The sequence below is a fragment of the Musca autumnalis genome, unplaced genomic scaffold (assembly GCF_047663935.1).
Source record: "Musca autumnalis isolate F117 unplaced genomic scaffold, ASM4766393v1 scaffold_2, whole genome shotgun sequence".
NCBI lineage: Eukaryota > Metazoa > Arthropoda > Insecta > Diptera > Muscidae > Musca > Musca autumnalis.
This window is the reverse complement of record NW_027411755.1, coordinates 81,024,192-81,046,252: the sequence shown is the minus strand read 5'-3', so window position 1 is coordinate 81,046,252 and position 22,061 is coordinate 81,024,192.

Genomic DNA, 22,061 nt, shown 5'->3' with positions numbered 1-22,061 from the left:
TTACCGAACTTCAATGCATTTGGTGCGGAAACTTTTTTCGCGGTAGAGAAAAAATTACACCATATTTCATAATAGTTTTTCATGCTCTACACGGCTATGTGGTGGTATTTTCGATATCTGCAAAAAAGTGCAAAAAGTTATATCCCTAGTCTACATACAAATAAATATCGAATGTGGGCCTTATTGTAGAAAATTCACATATGTTGAAACTGAGGTATGGGGATTGTAACTCGCGAACAATTGTACTTACCAGAAGTTTTGAACGCATTTCTGTAATATAAACTGTTTTAGCACGATTAACCGAGTGATTTTTTTAAAATAATAATCGTTGAAGAAAACGAGTTTTTTATATTATTTTCCAATTAGTGGCTTTTCAACGCAATGAAGAGCTTAATACTCCAAGAAGAAGTTAAGGAATACACTTCAAAGATGAACTAATATATCCACTACATCAGCCTCTAAAGGACGCTGACATTTTGAAGACTGAAAAATTGGGTTTTTTGAATTTGTTTCTCCATTTTGGATTTATTTAAAAGCTTTATATGTGATTGTAGTGCTCGCGATTACGCAATTTTGCATTTATAACTCTAGAGTGTAACCTTCATAGGATCAGAGCAATCCTCTCCCAAAGTAGAAATATTTGTGCGTAAATTTAAAAAAAATTAGGTTCAAATTTCACTACTGTAATACGATTCCGATGGATAACCGCGTGGATTTAGTTTTTTGGCATTCTGAATCTAATCAGCCATGGTGCGTCCAAATCCTTCAATTAGGTCGCGCGATACCGCTCAAATTTCGAAAAATTGCAAAAACTGGTTTCTCAAATATCTCGTATTAAAACGCGTTTTAGATGTTTCATTTTTACTTAAATAAATAGATCGATACGCCTGATTAAAATTTGCGAAACAGTTATTTAAAAACTATCGGGAATCCTGAGATATAATACATTTTTTCTAAAAATTTAGTGAGGTGCTACATCCACGGTTCTTGATGGATCGCACTGAAATAAAAGGGATTCATTCGCTGTGTTGGAAAATTGAATGCGCATGATGTCATTTCCATTATTACGCGGTTTATATGCCTTTCAAGTGTTATCATATTCAATATAACTTTAATTGAATGCTACGAGTGGAATTCCTTCTGATTTAATATAGTGATCTAAGAGTTCAATCAGAACTGTACCTAAAATCATCTGAGCAACATTTTTGTAGAATATTTGTATGTTGCAAAATCTCATCTTGTGGTACTTTTACTACGCTTCAAGAAAGAAAGGACCAAAAGGACATGAAAAGATTGGAGCTATTAGGATGAAGTGTTCTACAACAAGATTCCCCAATCGATTTGACTGAAGACATGTCATCTCTAATCGTAGCTACAATAACGTTAAAGCTGTTTTCCCAAGTATTATAGGGGAAAATCAAAAAAAAAAAAAAATTAATCACGCGATATCTTTAACCTAAGGCGAAAATGTCCTTTGGGGTTCTTTATACACTCACTAAGGGCTTTTATCTCCAAAATGGATTTCCCACCCCCCATAAATGCTGTTGCACAGTGATATTTGTTGTTTTTTCAAGAAAGGAAGTTATGTTAGCTTTTAAAAATGGGAAAATCTAATTGAATCGGTTACGCAATTTCTTGTGTTTTAGCTTTTTGGTTTCTATGCATATGCATTCCCACCGTCCGTCTATGGTCTTTTGTTTGCCCGCACGTCAATTTCGAAGATGGACTATGTCGGTCCACCTGCTGGTTTTGGTGAAATGTAGAAGTTAGGCCTGTTTAAATTTCAAAATCCAAGAAAGTAATTTTTCTCTATAGTTACTGTTATAACATCACTTTTTGAAGCGATCTGGAAAATCATTTGTAATTTCATCTTCCATGGACTCCAAGAAAACAGAAATGGTGCATGAGAACCCCTGCATTTTTTCGTGTAGCACAGTGTTATTACGTCCGTTAACCCGATTTCGCATACTATTTTGTTGGGTGTAGAATAAATTACCCAAACCTGCGGTATTCCAGCTTTTGCAGTAGATGCCTAATTTCGGGGATCGGGATATGCAAAAAACTTATTTGGAGGAAAAGTCAACGTTTGGTCCAAAGCGAATAACTCCGCTTCTATAAGAGTTATTCCAAAAGCAAAAACTGGCAATGAAAGTAGAAAATATCACATTTACAACGATCAAAAGTGGGTTGGCGTATGTGGTCAAACAACGTAGTTGTACATCCCATCCCATTTTTAAAACTTTTGTAATTATGCTATAGGTCACAATTTTGATCGTATTTTGGTGGTTAATTGGGAGAGAGGTAGAAGCTTATTGAATTTGGTGATGGTTGGATAATATTCAGTGGTCGGAATGGACAAAAACTAATGTGGAGATAAAATTAACTTTTTATTCTTATGCAAATATATCCGCTTCCAGTAGCGGTATTCCAAAAGGAAAGCCCGTCAATAGAAGATGAAAATACCACCTTTACAATAATGCAAAATAGGTTGGTATACATCCCACTTTTCAATTTTTGATTTGAATTGTATTGACGAATATCCCATGTTTGGTTGGGTGCATTTCAACAAAAGCGACCTATGTATATTAATGAAGACATTCTGATATAAATATAGAAAAAGACGTTCAGTAGTGGGATTCTCTAACGCATTTTATGATTACCGGCAAAAATCGGTAAGTTCTACCGATTGCCACAGTGTTGCCAACATTTATTCATACTTTCCATTCATAATGGAAAAAAAACAAGTAAAAAAGCGTTATGTTCGACCCTGCTGAACTAAAACAGAATAATGATTTTCTATCCTGCCCACAATTTTGAGGCGGAGATATTCTGTGACCACTGATACTTAAAACAAGTAAAAAATGTATATAGAAATGTCTTCAATCGGTTGGCTGCCTTATATGGGGATAAATCAAAGCGTGGAGCTATGTTGATAATTGTTGGTGGAGAAGTTTTGTGACCATTAGGAACCTCAAATGTCGAATTGAAGATACTTCGGTCAAAAATTGTAGGTAAAATCCTCAAAATACCGAAAATCGGGAGGTATCGTTATATGAGGGCTATACCAAAACATGGACCTATGTTGACAATTTCTAGTGGAGAAGTTTTGTTACCACTGGGAATTTCAAACGGCAATTTGCAGGTAGTGCAGTCATAAAATGTATCTAAAATCCTCCAAATACCGAGCTATAACAAAACGTGGACCTATGTTCACAATTTTTGGAGCAGATGTTTTGTGACCACTGGGAAGTCCAAATGTCAATTCACAGGTAGTTAGATTAAAATTGTAGCTAAAATCCTCAAAATGCCGAAAATAGGGAGGTACGGTTATATGGGGGCTGTACCAAAATGTGGACCTATGTTGACAATTTTTGGTGGAGTAGCGTTGTGACCACTGGGAAGTCCAAACGTCAATTGACAAGTAGTTAGATTAAAAATTGTAGCTAAAATCCTCAAAATACGGAAAATCGGGAGGTAACGTTATGTGGGGGCTATACCAAAACATGGACCTATGTTGACAATTTTGGTGGAGAAGTTTTGTGACCATTGGGAACCTTAAATGTTAAATTACAGGTAGTGAGGTCAAAAATGTAGATTAAATACTCAAAATATCGAAAATCGGAAGGTACCGTTATATGGAGGCTATACCAAAACCTGGACTTGTGTTGACAGTTTTCGGTGTAGATGTTTTGTGACCACTGGGAACTTTAAACGTCAAATTACAGGCAGTTCGTTTAAAAATGTTAGCTAAAATCGGGAGGTACCGTTATATGGGGGCTGTACCAGAACGTGGACCTATGTTGACAATTTTGGTGGAGAAGTTTTGTGACCAATAGGAACCTCAAATGTCGAATTGAAGATACTTCGGTCAAAAATTGTAGGTAAAATCCTCAAAATACCGAAAATCGGGAGGTATCGTTATATGAGGGCTATACCAAAACATGGACCTATGTTGAAAATTTTTAGTGGAGAAGTTTTGTTACCACTGGGAATTTCAAACGGCAATTTACAGGTAGTGCAGTCATAAAATGTAGTTAAAATCCTCCAAATACCGATCTATAACAAAACGTGGACTTATGTTCACAATTTTTGGAGGAGATGTTTTGTGACCACTGGGAAGTCCAAACGTCAATTCACAGGTCGTTTGGTCAAAAAATGTAGCTAAAATCCCCAAAATACCGAAAATCGGGAGGTATCGTTATATGGGGGCTATAGAAGAACGTGGGCAGATATAGTCCATCTTCGAACTTAAACTGCCTATGGAAAAAAGACACACGGGTGCAAAAATATAGCGTCTAGCTCAATTGTTGCGAACGCTAGAGTGATTACAACAGACGGACAAAGCTAGATCGTCTTAGAATTTTATACTGATCAAGAATATATATGGCGAAAAACAAAAATCCTTTGCAATTCCATTTGAAAAAATTAAAATTTTTTTTTGCGAGCACATCTACAATTTTTGGCTCAGAGGTTAAGAAAAAAATTCTGGTTTCAAATCTGTTCGCGTTCACAAAATTGGGCGATGCGCGCAAAAGTTATAGCGGTTTTTATTCTCATATAAAGAAAAAATATTTAAAAATATCTTATTTGTTGTTACGAGAAAATGTATGCATAAATCGTTAACAGCATTCCATATCTATTCGTAGATGTTTAAATAGTTATTAAATTTATTATTATTTTCGCGGAAAATCAACAAATAATAAAAAATATTTGAAGAAAATCCAAATTATCCTGTACCAGAGTCCGTACAAACCCTCAAAAAATAAATTAAAAATATATGCGTAATCTAGACAATGCATAGAAAAATGTGATACCAAATTAGAGATTGGGTACATAAACTGCATACTATAGCAACAACAAAAGAGAAAAACTTATTGTTGGAAAATATTGTTGCAAATATATTTTTTGGTTTGATTCGAAAAATTAGAAAACGTATTTGGGAGATCTCTAACTATTTCGCTAAAATCCCATACAATAATTAATGTGTACTGCTAAAACTTCATCAAGAAATATGGTTTACCATCGTGAAAGATTATTTGCTTACTGTGATAACTTATAAGGATAGGAAATTAAGAGTAATATTGAAATTACAATCATTCAAAAAATGTGGAAATTAAAAAGCATATTATTATTATTTGCAAATTAGTTAAAATCAGTTAATGCACATCCGTTTTTGGATACAGCGAATCAATCTCTTTCAATATTTATGCATATTTCGATGTTTCACTGAGCGGTCACAGTGTGCCGCCAGTTGCATCACACAATGCAAAAAACCTTAAAGTGGGTAAAAATCGCGCAATTTGCATACGATTTTGATGCGCATACCCGTTCTGTAGCACCCATCAAAAACACGTCTATATACACATATTTCAAACAGATTCTTCGAGAACCGCGGATGTGCCTCCACATTCTATTTTTGGTAAAAAACAAATATTACTCGCGAATCTCAGTTATTTATGACACGCGTTTTCGCACATATTTTAATCGCGTATAAAGGATTCCATTTACTTAAAAAATTTAAGGAAAATCGCGGCTTAGTACGCGGATTTGTCAAAAATAAATTTTTGCTGATTTTCCTATTTTCAGAGTATCTTTATCCGCGGTTTTAGTGGATGGATTCGATCGCGGATGAACTCATTAGGTCCGTCGCGTAAAAAAAAACTAAATTCACGTGGGGTACAAAGGAAATTGAATGGCACTTGTAAATGTTAAACGCAAAAAATAGGTTTTTTAAAAAAATTCACGCATCAAATATTGGCCTTTAGACTCTAATTACTAGGATTCTGTATGGAGCACACTCATGAGATATGCACTAAACGACGTAAAATCACGAGTTTTATAATCCTATTATGAGTTTTGAATATTATCTTGTTGCGCGTCCGAATTATTAAAACAATTCAAAAATCCCCGAAATTCCGAATTCAAAATGTCAGCATCTAAATTAAGTGGATGCAGTGGATATATCGAAAAATGATACACTAGTATCATATTGCCCATAAAGTATTCTTTGAGTCTTTCTTTGGGAATATGTCTATAAAATGTAAGGTTAAGCCAGAAATCGGAAGGGAGCATAAAAAAACTTGTTGGCTTCACCCCATTTTTACATATTTTTCTACATTGATGCCAACACAGCTTCCACGTAAATTAATTTTAATGGTCGACCTTATGGGATTCCTCCTAAAACACTTTATTTTAAAGAATGTATATCATACTATATAGAATATGTTAACAGTTCGCGAATTCTGAATGGGTGAAACTCGGATTCATCGATTGTAAAACATTTCTGGTTTTCGCCATATATATTACAGAAAAACAAACTTAATATACGCTCCATACTATGGCGGAGGGTATAAAAAGGTTAAGGAATCCCACTACAGGTATCACAAATTTTGGTTCAGTTAGTCCTACTTTATGTGGTATAAAAGCCAGGGGGCTGATAACTTTCGTATCTCCATAAATTAAATGTTAATAAGTAAATGAAATGTTTATCAGGGGTAGTGGTGTAGGATATCACATAGTCGGCCCGTACCGACTATAGCCAATGGTCACTTGTTTGTCTTTTGTATTTGTATTTAATAACCAAATGTTTGATTATGTTTTTGCCAAGAAGTACAAAGTCCGTCACAAAACATTGAATTTAAATCAGCAGTTCCAACTTGAAAATTTTGGAAGTTCTCAGTCACAAAACTGTCTCTTTTACTGAACAAGTTTGTAGTTTATTTGCTATTGTGACAATAAATTAATTTGGTTTTTATAGTAGTTTTCATTAGAATACATGTGTTCTACTTTTGTGGTGAAAAACTTGTCAACTTTGACACAAACAAAAAACTATTTCGAATTCGAATTGCATTTATGTCGGCCATTCTATAAATGTATGATTTATTTTTTTAATGGAGATATGAACCTTGCGCATTTGGGTAATACGTCCATACAACAGGTCGTATTTTGTTCCATTCATGTTCGTACTCCATAATCAGCTTCAGGAATTTTATATCACCATCATATCTCATCCATGAAAAATAAATAAAAATTTCTTAAATGAAGCTTAAGTACAAAGTACATGTGTATTTCTATATTAAACACAAATTTTTGTTATTTTTTAAGTTTGTTATTATTTCCTAATGAATTTTTTATTACTGTATTTTTATTTATTATATCGATGCCTTACTTCGCTATTTTAATTGGTGATGATCGTGAAATATTTAGCGGGTGAAATGGACCAAAAACATAATATTTATCCGATTTTGTAGCTGCTCTGTAGGTCGCAATAATTGTCCGATCGCTTCGAAATTGTAAATAATGTAAGAGAATATGACAAAGAAGAAGCTTGCAATTTGAGATGGCGATCAGATAATATTTAGGTGGTTAAATGGACCACAACTTTTGTGTGAAAATTGTGAAAAATTTTTATATACAGCTTTTATCTTTATTCCTGGAAGAGACATTCCGGGCAAGTAAGCTATACTTGGAAGAGGAACGCTTGACCTTTCAATTGATGTGTATTGTGTTGGTGTACATGATAAGATAACAGAGTTACAGCCTAATATACCCTGTTATTTCTTTGCAGTGTAATCATAAACACGCTAGAGGTCGCAATTATTTTCACAATTGCCTCAAACTCGTATCTTACCCTGCGTTTACAAATGCCAGTATTGGCAAGACAATAGCAAAAATACAAACCTTTTTCACAAATACATTTATAAATTTTTAAATATGTGTAGAGAAAAGTATGAATGTATTGGTGAAAATGGTTTGCAACTTTGTTATTGTCTTGCCAATGCTGTCTGTGTGTTAAGCTGGGTACACATTGTCAGTTTTGAATGACAGCTTTGTTGTTGCTTGCTAGTGTGGCCGTTAATTTTTGTCATTCATCATCCAACCACAAAATGTTTTGTGGTTGCTGGACGGTTTGACAGTTATCGATAATTGCGAAATATCGTCATTCAAAACTGACAATGTGTACCCAGCATTAATACCTGCGCAATTACGTTTTATTGACAATCAATGCCCAGGCGAAACGGCGGAAGCTAGAATCTTGAAATTTTGGGTGGGGGATAGTCTAGATTGGATTTGATTTACTGCCTCAAAGTCGTATCTAAATAAATGCATTTCATGCTTAAACAAAAAAAAAAATTAGCATATTCCTATTAATATGCATAGATGTACCCAATTCCCTAATAATTGCATTTAAACCTTTCCCCAAACACGGATGTATCAAAAGACAACAAATGTTTTTGTCTCTCCTGAAAATGTGTATTTTTAAGATACGAGGTTTAGGAAGTAAGGCATCGATATATTAAATTTGATTAAATAACACTGTGACACAAAATGAAACTCAAAGTCTGGGGTGGAAAATTTCATTTGGAGATGAAAGCCCTTGAAAGTACCCAAAAAGAAACGTCCGTTTCTGAGCGATTTTGAGATGTGTGTCCGTCCGCCCGTGTGTCCGTCTGTCCATTATAAATTGTAATCAAACTCCAGGCCGCAATTATTGACCGATCGTCACATTTGGTATGGAGCTCGATTTCACATCAGAATAGATCGATATTTTAATTGGCGATGATCATGAAATATTTAGCGGGTGAAATGGACCAAAAACATAATTTTTATCCGATTTTGTAGCTGCTCGCAATAATTGTCCGATCGCTTCGAAATTGTAAATAATGTAAGAGAATATGACAAAGAAGAAGCTTGCAATTTGAGATGGCGATCAGATAATATTTAGATGGTTAAATGGACCACAACTTTTGTGTGAAAATTGTGAAAAATTTTAATATACAGCTTTTATCTTTATTCCTGGAAGAGACATTCCGGGATAGTAAGGAACGCTTGACCTTTCAATTGATGGCTATTGTGTTGGTGTACATGATAAGATAACAGAAGCTTCGTTCCCGTACTTTTTAATAGTAAAACTCGTAAAAGAGAAAACTACAAAAAATTTGTTTTCACACACAAGTTTTTTGAAATAGTTCGGGAACGGAAAAATGGAAAATACGTCAAAAAAAACTGGAACAAATGTCAAAGTCGGCGTATCAGCCAATCAGACGCCGGCAACCATGTTACTATTTTTTTACTCGCCCAAATTTGTCGTGTAAAAAGTTTTTAAAGAGAGCGTCATTCAGCGCCATTTTTGTTTAAAGAGAAGTGAACATTTTACAACTTTTTTGTGCACGGGAACGCTTTTTCGAGTAAAATGTGTAAAAGTCGTAAAAATTGTAAAAACTTTTTAGTTCTGGAACACAGCTAGAGTTACAGCCTAATATACCCTGTTATTTCTTTGCAGTATAATCATAAACACGCTAGAGGTCGCAATTATAGCTCAATAATCACGAAATTTTGCACGAAGTAAGACTTCAGGTCGAAGTAGATGCTTACAATTTTGGATAATGATCTGATAATATCTAGCGGGTAAAATGGATTACTTTTGTATAAAAATACAAACACAAATTTTTGGTCTATATTTTATTTCCTGGGGACATATACCGGCAAAGTAGACTACATATGGAAATAGATCTACTGATGCAAATTGCAATAACGTGTCTGCGAGATAACGGGCCTACTGCTTAATATATAATGGGTTTTGTGTAGAGAACCACATTGGCCCATTCCTAGTTTTTGCATTATTGCAAATTACATGGTGCCCTAACGTTTTAAATGTCGAATTGCATTTTTATACATACATTGCAGCATGGGTAGCTTTGCCACCTTTTTTCAAAACGATTCCCCAGCCAGACAAAATCAAATTTTCAACGGTGGCAAAATATCCCTCAGTAAGGTTTGCGACATTTTCTGAGTATTTCAGCCATGTAAAACGTCTCTACAAGTGGTGCCTTAGGACACGCCGTTCGGACTCGAAGATAAGCTGTATGTCACATATCATTGAGCGAATATGAATCGGGGTACACTCACTCATTGATATGAGAGAAGTCTCCCTTGTCCCTTCTAGGATGTTTGTGAAACAATTGTTATATTATTATTTAAACTTGGTGTCATACGGTACCAGAATGCACAAAGTTACTTCTTACAATAAGTTTATTTGTTCCATAAAGAAATTTTGATAAGTGAAAAGCTAATTCCCAGGGGTAAAGGTGTAGGGTATCACATGGTCGGCCCCGTCCTACTACAGCCTTTTCTTACTTGTTTTCCTTAAAAACGACTTAAGAAAACGGTTTTTTGTTCTAGAACTGCAACTAGCAAAGTTTTCATGAGCGAATTTAATTTGATTGACAACTCTATAGTTGGTTTTAATGCAGGAATATCCGGTTCAAAAACTGAGATAACCGGATCTATCCTCCAAGAAAATTTGTTATTAACGTGTTCATTATTACAAGAGCTACTTGTGGTAAATATTTCAGAAGCACCCCAGATGTCTACATAATCAATAACCAATTGTTATGTCTACATACCTATACATAACCAATAAGGAATATACAGAACAACAAAACATAGTTTAATTCTGAACCAAGTCCGAATAAATGTCAAAAATGACAATGAAAACGGTACAAAATCGATCAGTTGTCAAAGAGAACCGTAACTAAAATCTTCTGAGCAACATCTTATGTAGAATATTTGGATGCTGAAAAATCTCATCTTGTGGTACTTTCACTACGGTTCAAGAAATAAAGGATGAAAAGACATGAAAGGCATTGATTTAGAAGAATGAAATGTTCTAAAAAAAGATTCGCCAATCGATTTGACTGAAGACATGTCACCTCAAAACGAATCTACAACAACGCCAAACAGAGATGTGGAGCTATTTTCCCAAGTGTTGGCATTTCATCATGGAAAGACCTACGCCTGAACAACGTTTACAAATCGTTCAACTTTATTACGAAAAACACGTTCTTTGATGAATATGTTTCAAGCCAAATTTTGTTCAGCGATGAGGCTTATTTCTTGGGTATATAAACAAGGAAAATAGCCGTATTTGGGATGAAGAGCAACCTAAAAAATGCAATAGGTGTCACTTCATGCAAAAAAAAACCAACAGCTTTGGGTCGTTTGTCTGCCGGTGGAAAAATCGGTCCATATTTCTTCCAAAATGATGTCGGTGAAATTGTAACCTTCAATGGCGATCGTTATCGTGCTATAATATCAGACTATTTGATCTCGACGGCATTTCAACAAGAGGCGCACTTTCCCCATATGACATAAATCTATGGATTTATTAAGACAACACTTCGCTGAGCGGACAATTTCACGTTTCGGACCGGTCGATTGGCCACCAAGATCGTGTGATATCACCCGTTAGTAAATTCTAAAGTTTATGCGGACAAGCTCGCTTCTATTCAGGCCTTGGAATAAAGCATCTCACTTGTTATTCGTTAGTAATTATAGAAAATGTTCGAACGAGTTATGGAAAATTGGACTCTACGGGCAGGCCATCTAAGACGTAGACGCGTGAAACATTTCATAGACATAAACATAAAAAATGAATGCCAGAGATTGTTCTTTCAAATGATAATAAACATTTGACATCCGATTTGAATTTTCTGCGTTTTTTTAAAGTTGGAACCTCAAAATGTATCACCGTTTAAGTTCTATACCTCATATCTTTTTATGCGGCACTTTGTAGAACAAGTTAGAAATCTATTTATTTAATCAGGAATATTCTAGATAGATCCTAATAAACTCATGTGGTTCCCAAACTCTTGATATATTCATCCATTTAAACAGATACATTTAAGCAGATTTCAGGCATATGGAAAATGTCGCAATCTCTAGACGCCACTTTATTTTGTTTTCAATTTTGAAAACACTACAAACATCGCTATTTGTTTACATGAATTTTATTGCTGTTGAGGAATATTTGTATAAAAAACTGGATTTGTCATTGTAAAAAAGACATGGTGCCGGGCCTACTTTGTTGTCTCCACTATGTCTGCAGCTGGGAACTAAATCCTCTTCCACAACATAATATTAATAATAAAGCCTGACAATTGTCAATATACATAATGCATGAGTTAATGGAGCAAAAAAGTTGCTCCACGTCCACGTGAATTTACTTTGTCATGTAGAATGTTCATTGAGAGCTTCCTGCAACCTTGGATGCATGTTGCATGCAAGCAAAACGCATCAACGTAACTATCTTGTTCGGTATTTGGTTCATGATTGTACTAGCTTGACACATTATCGCTAGCAATGACAAAACAGAAGTCAATTTTTGTTTTCTTTATACCCTACAGCACTCAGTCTTTAAAAAGCATTTATTTTATGTGTACGAATAATTAATTTACAATGTATGCAGAATACATTAATTTAATTAATGTTTAGAGAACAAAACTTTCACTGATTCTCATGCAACAATTCCGCCCTATTTGATAGATATATTTATTATCCATTTATACATAGTAAAGTTTGAAAAATGTCTATGCAAACTTATGCCGTTTGCAATTTTCACTGATTCTGTTTTTGCAAAGTTCTCGTACATTCCCAGCAAAATGTTTGCCTCCAAAGATGCGGTTAAATCATATGTATAAGTGATCTGGAAGTGCATCAAATTATGCATTTTCACTCATGATTTTTACAAGAGCGTGACTACTGAAAGATGCACTCTATTAGCACTGCATTTTAACTATCCCTTTGGAATCGTATTTTAACTAACCCTTTAGGGTAGAATAGGATGCAGTTCAATTTGCATCCAAAACACGTGTTTTGAAGCAGTGCTTTGGATTGAATTTAAAGGCGCTCTTCGGAATATGTTTTTATTCAGTTTAAAGATGCAATAAAACTGCAAGCCATTACAACTATACCAAAATAATAAAGAGAATTTACTGTTTGTGTAAAACAAGAATTAAAAGAACTTAATTACATTAACACATATTATGAAATTTCTTCATTAAATTCAATCGCAACTGAGTTTGTTTCATCCGCTCTCCATTTAATCCAAGTTTTTGCTTCATCTGCTAAAGGGGTTCTTGTATTGTCTTCCCATCACCAGTTGAGATTTCGACAAGTACTTCATTAGGTAATTTTCTTCTCGTGAGTTACCGTAAAAGTGTTACCAACTTTTGGTTGTATTTTTTTTTTATTTTATATAAAAATTTTGGAAATTGATGCACACTTTTTCTATCTTTGAAAAAATTCTGTAGTTGTAGGTATCTACAAATTGGCTTGCTGGCTAGGGATCACTAAGCAACTGTTTGTAAAATGTATCGAACGGAGTGCCTTTTTCACGACTCCCTTGAACTGCATCCGGATGCAATTTAAATGTGAGAAATGGATGTCAATCGTTGGATCGCACCCGAATGCGGTTAAAATGTAAGGAATTGGAGTGCCTTTTACATGACTCCGATTGAACTGCATCCAGATGCTGTTAAAATGTGAGGAAAAGATGTCATTCATTGGATCGCATCCGAATGCAGTTAAAATGTAAGGAATGGAGTGCCTCTTTCACGACTCCGTTTGAACTGCATCAAAACATGCCGTGAAAGATTAGTCTACATTGCACTACTTCCAATTTATTTTGCTGGGTTGCTCCCATACAATTATTTTTATCTCCCTATAGATTTGAAATAGAATCTGTATAGTTAAGGGGTAAATGTAGAGTACATGAACATCGGCAAAGTCGACTAAAGCTTTAGTCTTCCTACAGTCTTACATTGAGACGTTTTGGGTGTTATGTCCTATTTAATTCACTAATAACTAAAACACACAATCATGTCACAACATGTTGTTGCATTAACGTACTTTGGGACTTGTGGGATGCCGACTTACTTACATACGTTTGTATGGATTATTGTAATGTTGCGTGTAGCCTAGATAACTGAATATTTACAACAATATAAAAGGCGTTTTTATCGATTTATTCCCAAGTTACAATCGGAACATAAGACAATAATGGAAAACAGGTAGTGACCATTTTACAAATATAGGATGTCTTGTAAAAATTAAGTTACAGTTAAACACAGTTATAACGAACATCAATTTTGTATGCATATTTCTATGAAAGAAATAATTTAACTCAAGTAGTTTTGTGGTTTCTACATCTAAATTTGTATGCATATGTTTTTGTTACAGCTTTTTTAATTTTAAAGTTAATATAATGTTTGACTACTTAATGTTTTAGTTCCATTTTGTAAACGACTTCAGGACTGCATGTAATTAACCTAAGCCGAGACTTAAGTACAAATTTATAAGATTACCTACCGAATATAACCAATTGTAGTTCCCTCTAGTTGTATATTTTTGCTTCGTCGGTTCATAAGTTGATACATGAGTGAATATTTTATTACAATATACTTACATACCTACATAGAAATATTAATGCTTTGCCACCATGTTTTTATTCCTCTTCCTCCAATCGAATAACAAATAAAGAAAAGGAAATAATAATAGATCAATGTCACAATGACGACATTGATGATTTGTTGATGTCATAAAGAGAAGAGATTAATTTCATGATTTGTTTATTATTGCAAATCAAAAGGGGTTACTTGTGTTACACTGGTCAACAAAATTAAAAAAGTTAGATGTTTCATCCGAATTTTTTGTGCTTCTGACTGAAAACGGAGAGTTATTTTGGAAAACGGTGACGGTTTTTCTCGATTAGCTCTAGTGTTTGAGATATAATGAGAAAATTGAGAAAATGATGCAACTTGTATTAAAAAATGTAAAGGTTGATATCTTGGAAACGAGTTGAGATTTCTTAACAATTTGAAAACAATTTTGTAGGCTGAAAATTTGTCTATAAGATGGCATACAAAAATATTCCGTTTACAGTACCGTTATACTAATTTTTTTTACGAAAATGGGCATTTTTAAATCGAGCATAGAAAATGATGCACCACAATGATCGATTAATAATTTCCAAATTTTTCACTTCCTATGCCATTTTAGTAATCAGAATGGTGGAATAATTGGTTCCCTATCGTTTTCAGTAGTTTTGTCATTGATTCCGACAGAAAGAATGATGTACCTGACGTAATTGTGTCATGCTCGTAATTAGAGTCCCTTTATAGGAAAATTGGCTAAAAAAATCTAGTTTTTGAAGATATTTTCCAAGTACCGTTATACTAAATTTTTTTAAAACAAGTAATAAAGTATCAGTCGGCTGTGCCGACAGAGATACAGTGAGTGTCAAAAATATTCGGTTTTCAATTTCACCAATAATAACACCTCAGTATTTTAGAACCCCATAACCAATATTCAAAAAACCAAATACTTAAAAAAATGTTGGTCCTGTGGCTATTAAAAAATGTATGTAGCATGGATCCATGGCAACCCTATAAGCGAGAATAACAAAGAACACGTTGTTAACCCTGTTTTCTATGCGTCAAAAATATTCGGTTTTTGTAACTTTTGTTAAATATTTTGGCAAAAAACCAGTCAACATCGAACTTTTTCTGCAATATTAGTATAAATTTCAATAATTGCGAACAGAATCTTTGTTCCTGTGTGCAAAAATATTATATTTTATAACAAATTATTACAATTTAGGGCTAAGGAAAATCGCTATCCTAGAAAAGAGTAAAAATTTTATATTTCATTATAAAAACGGCAGAAATAAAGGGAATTTTTGCTTATTATTGAATATTTAGTCGAATACATTTGAAATAATGTGCAAAAGTCACGAAAATATAGAAATAATCGATTTCGTGAAACACATAAGCCAGCCAAACCAAGGCCTGGGAGGGAAGGTGGAGGAATATCCTGAAAAATTACGGCTAAACCGCCCTTAATTTTCTTGAAATTGGTCACCGAGCCCTAAATGACTTTCAGAAGATAAAAAATATGCACTTACTTTCCAAAAAAATCGTAAGGATAAAGCCTTTCATGGCCTTGTAACACATCATAAGTCATTGATAAATACATGTCTCCTATAAGCTCCTTCGTACTTTTTGTGTTGGAGTACACAGAAAGGCCGGAAACTTGGTGGTATACTGATTTTCCTGCTTAGACATTCAAAACTAACTCCAATTCACCAGGTTTCTGATGTACATCAAGATTTGAAGGTACATCAAGGCGAAATTTGAACTAGATTTTTGGTTATGTAAATAAGCCGATGGTGTGTGATGTGTTACAAGGCCATGAAAGGCTTTATCCTTTCAATTTTTTTGGAATGTAAGTGCATATTTTCTATATTTTGAAAGTCATTTAGGACTCGGTGACCAATTTTAAGAAAATTAAGGGCGGTTTAGCCGTAATTTTTCAGGAGATTCCTCTACCTTCCCTCCCAGTCCTTGGTTTGGCTGGGTTATGTGTTTCACGAAATCAATTATTTCTATATTGTCGTGACTTTTGCACATTATTTCAAATGTACTCGACTAAATATTCAAAAATAAGCAAAAATTCCCTTTATTCCTGCCGTTTTTATAAAGAAATATGAACAGTTTTCTCTTTTCAAGGAAAGCGTTTTTCCTTAGCCCTAAATTTTAATAATTTGCTATGAAATATGATATTTTTGCACACTGGAACAAAGATTCTGTTCGCAATTATTGAAATTTATACTAATATTGAAAAAGTTCGATATTGACCGGTTTTTTGCCAAAATATTTAACAAAATTTACAAAAACCGAATATTTTTGACGCATAGAAAACAGGGTTAACAACGTGTTCTTTGTTATTCTCGCTTATAGGGTTGCCATGGATCCATGCTACATACATTTTTTAATAGCCACAGGACCAAAATTTTTTTAAGTATTTGATTTTTTGAATATTGGTTATGTGGTTCGAAAATACTGAGGTGTTATTATTGGCGAAATTGAAAACCGAATATTTTTGACACTCACTGTATATCCTCAGCCCATGTGAATTGAAACATTCATCTACGGACAGATGGAATGTATTTAAGGTCTTTTCGGAATTTTGTGGCCCTTTTTACACATTGGAACTTATAGAAAATAATGTGAATTAGGATTAAAGTTCAAAAGTGTTGCGGTGGAGGTACTTGAAGAAATGGACCGACATATTCCATTATGAAAGTGGATTTTATTTTGGTGGTCATATCTTTTCGATATATGTCGCACCCACTAGTCATTTCAGTGGATCATCCTATAACATTTAGACCAGTATGACAGGAAGCATGAACTTGTCCACGGAAAACATAATATCGCCGTAAACAGGACCACAACGAGTAGCATCCGTATACATTTCCAAAGGATCTTCGAACAGACCCTAAACTGCACTTAAATAAAAATATTGAACTTTTGCAGGGAAGGTACCTTAAGGAGAGGACCAATATGGGTCATTTTAGAAGTTAAATTTGGACAAAATATTAGATATCCAAAGTTTGAACCAAATTGGTTAACCCGTTCAAGAAAGTGTATCGTGCATACCATTTCAGTGAAATTGTTTTATCTTTTGGGGTGGGGGGAAGTACTGGAAGTTGTGGACCGGTATTGCCCATCTTCGAACTGAAACTAAGTTTGGACAAAATATGACGAAGGCCAAATTTCGGACCAAATCGGTTGACCAGTTCGAGTGCTATAGTGCGTTCCAGCCACTACACATTGTGCCATAGGGATTTTTATAAATTTCGGGCTATTTTCTCATGAAGTATTTACTTGCCCCTGAAAAAACGTGTACCATCGAAAAGGGGGTCAGTGAATGCAAGTTTCTTCAACGAAAACCAAACTGATTCGAGAGCAGGTCCTAAAGTGAACATATCCGAAATTTTGTGTGGGAGGTACCCGAAGGAGTGGAAAAATATAGTCCATATTCGAACCTGTTCTATACCTGGTAGATATATTAGTATGTGTAAAGTTTGGACCAAATCGGTCACTCCCTTCAAGATTTATCGTGCGAACAATTTTTTCGAACATTTTTGAATCTTTGTGGGGGAGGTATCTGAAGGAGTGGTACGATGTGGCTTATCTTCGAACTTAACATAAGGTTGGACAAAATATTACGAAGGCAAAATGTTGGACCGAATCGGCAGATCCGTTCGAGAGTTATCTTGCGCTCTAACAACTACACACGGTGTCATAAGGGTTTTTGCAACTTCCAGGTTATTTTGTCAGGAAATATTTACTTGCCCGATAAAACTTGCACCGTCATATGAGGAGCAGTGAATACAAGTTGCTACAACAAAAATCAAAGCGATTCCAGAGCTGGTCCTAAACTGAAATTATCCGAAATTTTGTGTGGGATGTACCCGAATGAGGGCACAGATTGAGTCCACATTGGAACCTCATCTGGTAGAAATTTCAGGATGTGTTGTTGTCAGACAATAAAAACAACTCGCCAAAATTGTTTTTTTCAATCTCTAAGAAGAAACCAGTATTTGTTTGCTTTATGAAAGGCTTTCTTGATGTGCAGAAATTTGAACTTTGGCAAGACTTTAAGAACACTATTCCTATAATACAGTAAATTTTTTTCTGTGTATTTTGAGCAGAGGGATCCGATCATTATCAAGTAACCACCTTCGTCTGCTTTTCTTTCTAACTTCTACGTTTGAAGTGATCTCCCAAATTCTACTTGCTTTGCAAGTTCAGAATTAGATGCCAATGGCTCTGGTAACACGGACAACTGCGGTAATTGTATTTTCACTGAGACTGCACAATCCAGTACTTCCCAGCTAACAATTTTTTCCGAGGGCTCTGATTTCCGATTTTTTCCGAAATTTTCTGAATATTTTTTTAGATATTTGTCGATTTCTCTAATATTTTTCTAGAATTGTACCGATTTTCTAAAACTGTTTTTTAAGAATCTCTGCGCATTTTCTGAAGAATCTCGTTACGAATTCGTTCCGATTTCTAATCGATTTTCTAAGGGATTGTTTTGTTCGATTGTTGTCGAAAAACAAAGTGATTTCTTACAAAATTCGAAAATACAGTTTTTGAATTGTTTTAATATAAATGCAACATATAATAATACAGGCTAGTGTTGATAGCTTCAACATCTTCGTGCACATTCTTCTATTTATCACAAAATGATAACAACAGGGAAAATCATCAGGACGTTTGAAATTAGAATCATCCATAAATAGCGCATTAAAAGAAAATTGTCTCTGAGTGGGGATATTTGTTCTGTGTCCGTATCAAAGGCGTCAGCACCCAAGAATTTCTTTCGTTTTTTTTTTTCAGAAAATCTAAACTTTTCTTCGATTTTTTCCAGAATTTATTCCCGAATTCGGACCGATTTTCTTCAAAAAATCTTAATTTTTCACCGAATTTTCCAGAATTTTTTTCCGAATTCGGACCGATTTCGTTGCGAAACTCTAATATTTTGTTAGAATTTTCTTAGAAAATTCTTTCCGAATTCGGTGGACACGGCCATACAACTTTTGTACCGAATTCGGATGTTGATCTTTCGAAGAAGTTTTTACTTACGGTATAAAAGTATGCGTATATGCCACAACCTCACTTCCAATGAAATTACCTCCAAGCTCTTGGATTTTCAAATAACCCACCAATTTTGTGGATTTTGTACTTTTTCCTAGAAACTGTGGAAACCGCTTTCGATGTTATCATCTTTTCGATCGGAAACTGACCGAAACCACTACTAATCTTTACAAACTCTAAACTAAAGTCTATCCTTTTAACCATTTTTTCGCGATTAATTTCCTGAAAAGACGCTGGAAAATAAATGAAAGTCGAAAATTTTTATATAAATCTTTCAAAAATTTACAAAACAGAGGCGTACAATGGAGCCTCACAGTTGGTGCATATACAATTTTCGCCAAAAACTGTCCAAAAAAAGTGTCACGGTATACTCCAAACGTGAAGCTCGATAGAAATATGTGGAAACATCTGCTTTCTTCAAAAAATATTTTTGCAATTTTTTAGCAGATTTTCGCGATTTTTTTAGGTTTTATCCTTTCCTGCCATGAGGCAGGATTGGTAAGAATTGTCAAAATCAGTTAAGCGGTTCTTTAGTTATAAGCGTAGTAACTAACATCATTTCCTTTTATATATTGATATACAAGAAATATTTATTTGTATCCGTGAATAACGAAATTCCAGGTAAAAAATCGTAAAAAAAAAACGTTTTTAATCTATATCTCAAAAACAAGAGCTGATGGAGAAAAACCGCGGCCGGATTCGAAAATAAGCCGCTGATTTCTGTTATAAACACACAAAAATTCGGATGAAACAAAAGTCGTGTTGACCAGTGTTATCTATGCTATTTCCTTTCATTTATGCATGCAATACAACTGGGTAGTGATAATAAATCCTTGTCTATAGATAATTGTAGAATGAGCTTTTAAAACCCTTTATGATACGAAATATTCTGAATAATCCAAAGAAAACTATCAAAACTTGTTTGTGTAAGCTTTTTAAATTTAATGACAAATTGTTTATTAGTGAATATCTTGATAACCTATTTTTTTCAATTTTAAATTTTATTCTAGTTCCTGGATTTGTATAGTCTTATTACTAAACTTTTGTCTAGATTTGAAACCATTGAACATATAGAAGAAAAAACTGACCTTAAGCGTGGTTGATCTTTTTAATTAATAGGTGGCATATTTCGAATACACCAAATCGAAACAGAGATATTTTCATTAAAATAAATGTTTCAAAATATTAAAATTAGGTTAGTTTTGGCCTATTGCAAAAACTCTGATATCACGTTTGTAATAGCAAAAGAAATGCGATTTCTATCATCTTTTCAAAATTCAAGAAAACAATATAACCACAATAATGTAGCAAAGATATCAGCAAACAACTTTGTGGAACATACTGTTTATGAAAGATTTTTAAAGGTGAAAATATAAAAAACAACTTTTGAAAATATTTAATTTCTATACTTTTTTCTCCGATTCTGGTCCACAGATACTGAATCGCCCAAAAATTGAGGATACAGTCAACTACAAAAATGTACCTAAAATCTCAACTTTCTGGAACATATGAACATAAGGGGTTATAACTTTTTCGCAATTTTTACAAATATCAAAAATACCCCCGCATATCCGTGTAAAGCATGAAAAACTACTATGAAACACGGTGTCATTTTTTCTCTATCGTGAAAAATGTTTCCGCACCAAATGCACTTTTCATTCATAATTTTGCGTTTTAATTTTAGCGATTTTTGTCTATAGAGAATCCCTCTAGAGGTCTGGAAATAACAAACTGTTTATAACTCAACGAAATTTGAAAGGTTTGTTATTTACGGACCTGAAGAGGAAAGAATTTTCAAAAAAATCCAGTTTTGAGCTTGGAGAGCTTTACCCTTTTGACATCAAGGCCTCATGTCATTGAGGGCCATAACAACGCCGAAACACGTACCTTCTTATTTTTGGTCTTCTATCAAGCTGCGAAGTGAGTGGGGATATTTGTTCTGTGTCCGTATCAAAGGCGTCAGCACCCAAGAATTTCTTTCGTTTTTTTTTCAGAAAATCTAAACTTTTCTTCGATTTTTTCCAGAATTTATTCCCGAATTCGGACCGATTTTCTTCAAAAAATCTTAATTTTTCACCGAATTTTCCAGAATTTTTTTCCGAATTCGGACCGATTTCGTTGCGAAACTCTAATATTTTGTTAGAATTTTCTTAGAAAATTCTTTCCGAATTCGGTGGACACGGCCATACAACTTTTGTACCGAATTCGGATGTTGATCTTTCGAAGAAGTTTTTACTTACGGTTTAAAAGTATGCGTATATGCCACAACCTCACTTCCAATGAAATTACCTCCAAGCTCTTGGATTTTCAAATAACCCACCAATTTTGTGGATTTTGTACTTTTTCCTAGAAACTGTGGAAACACCTTTCGATGTTATCATCTTTTCGATCGGAAACTGACCGAAACCACTACTAATCTTTACAAACTCCAAACTAAAGTCTATCCTTTTAACCATTTTTTCGCGATTAATTTCCTGAAAAGACGCTGGAAAATAAATGAAAGTCGAAAATTTTTATATAAATCTTTCAAAAATTTACAAAACAGAGGCGTACAATGGAGCCTCACAGTTGGTGCATATACAATTTTCGCAAAAACTGTCCAAAAGAAGTGTCACGGTATACTCCAAACGTGAAGCTCTATAGAAATATGTGGAATCATCTGCATTCTAAAAAAAAAATTTTTTGCAATTTTTTAGCAGATTTTCGCGATTTTTTTTTTAGGTTTTATCCTTTTCTGCCATGAGACCATTCGGATTTGGTAAGAATTGTCAAAATCAG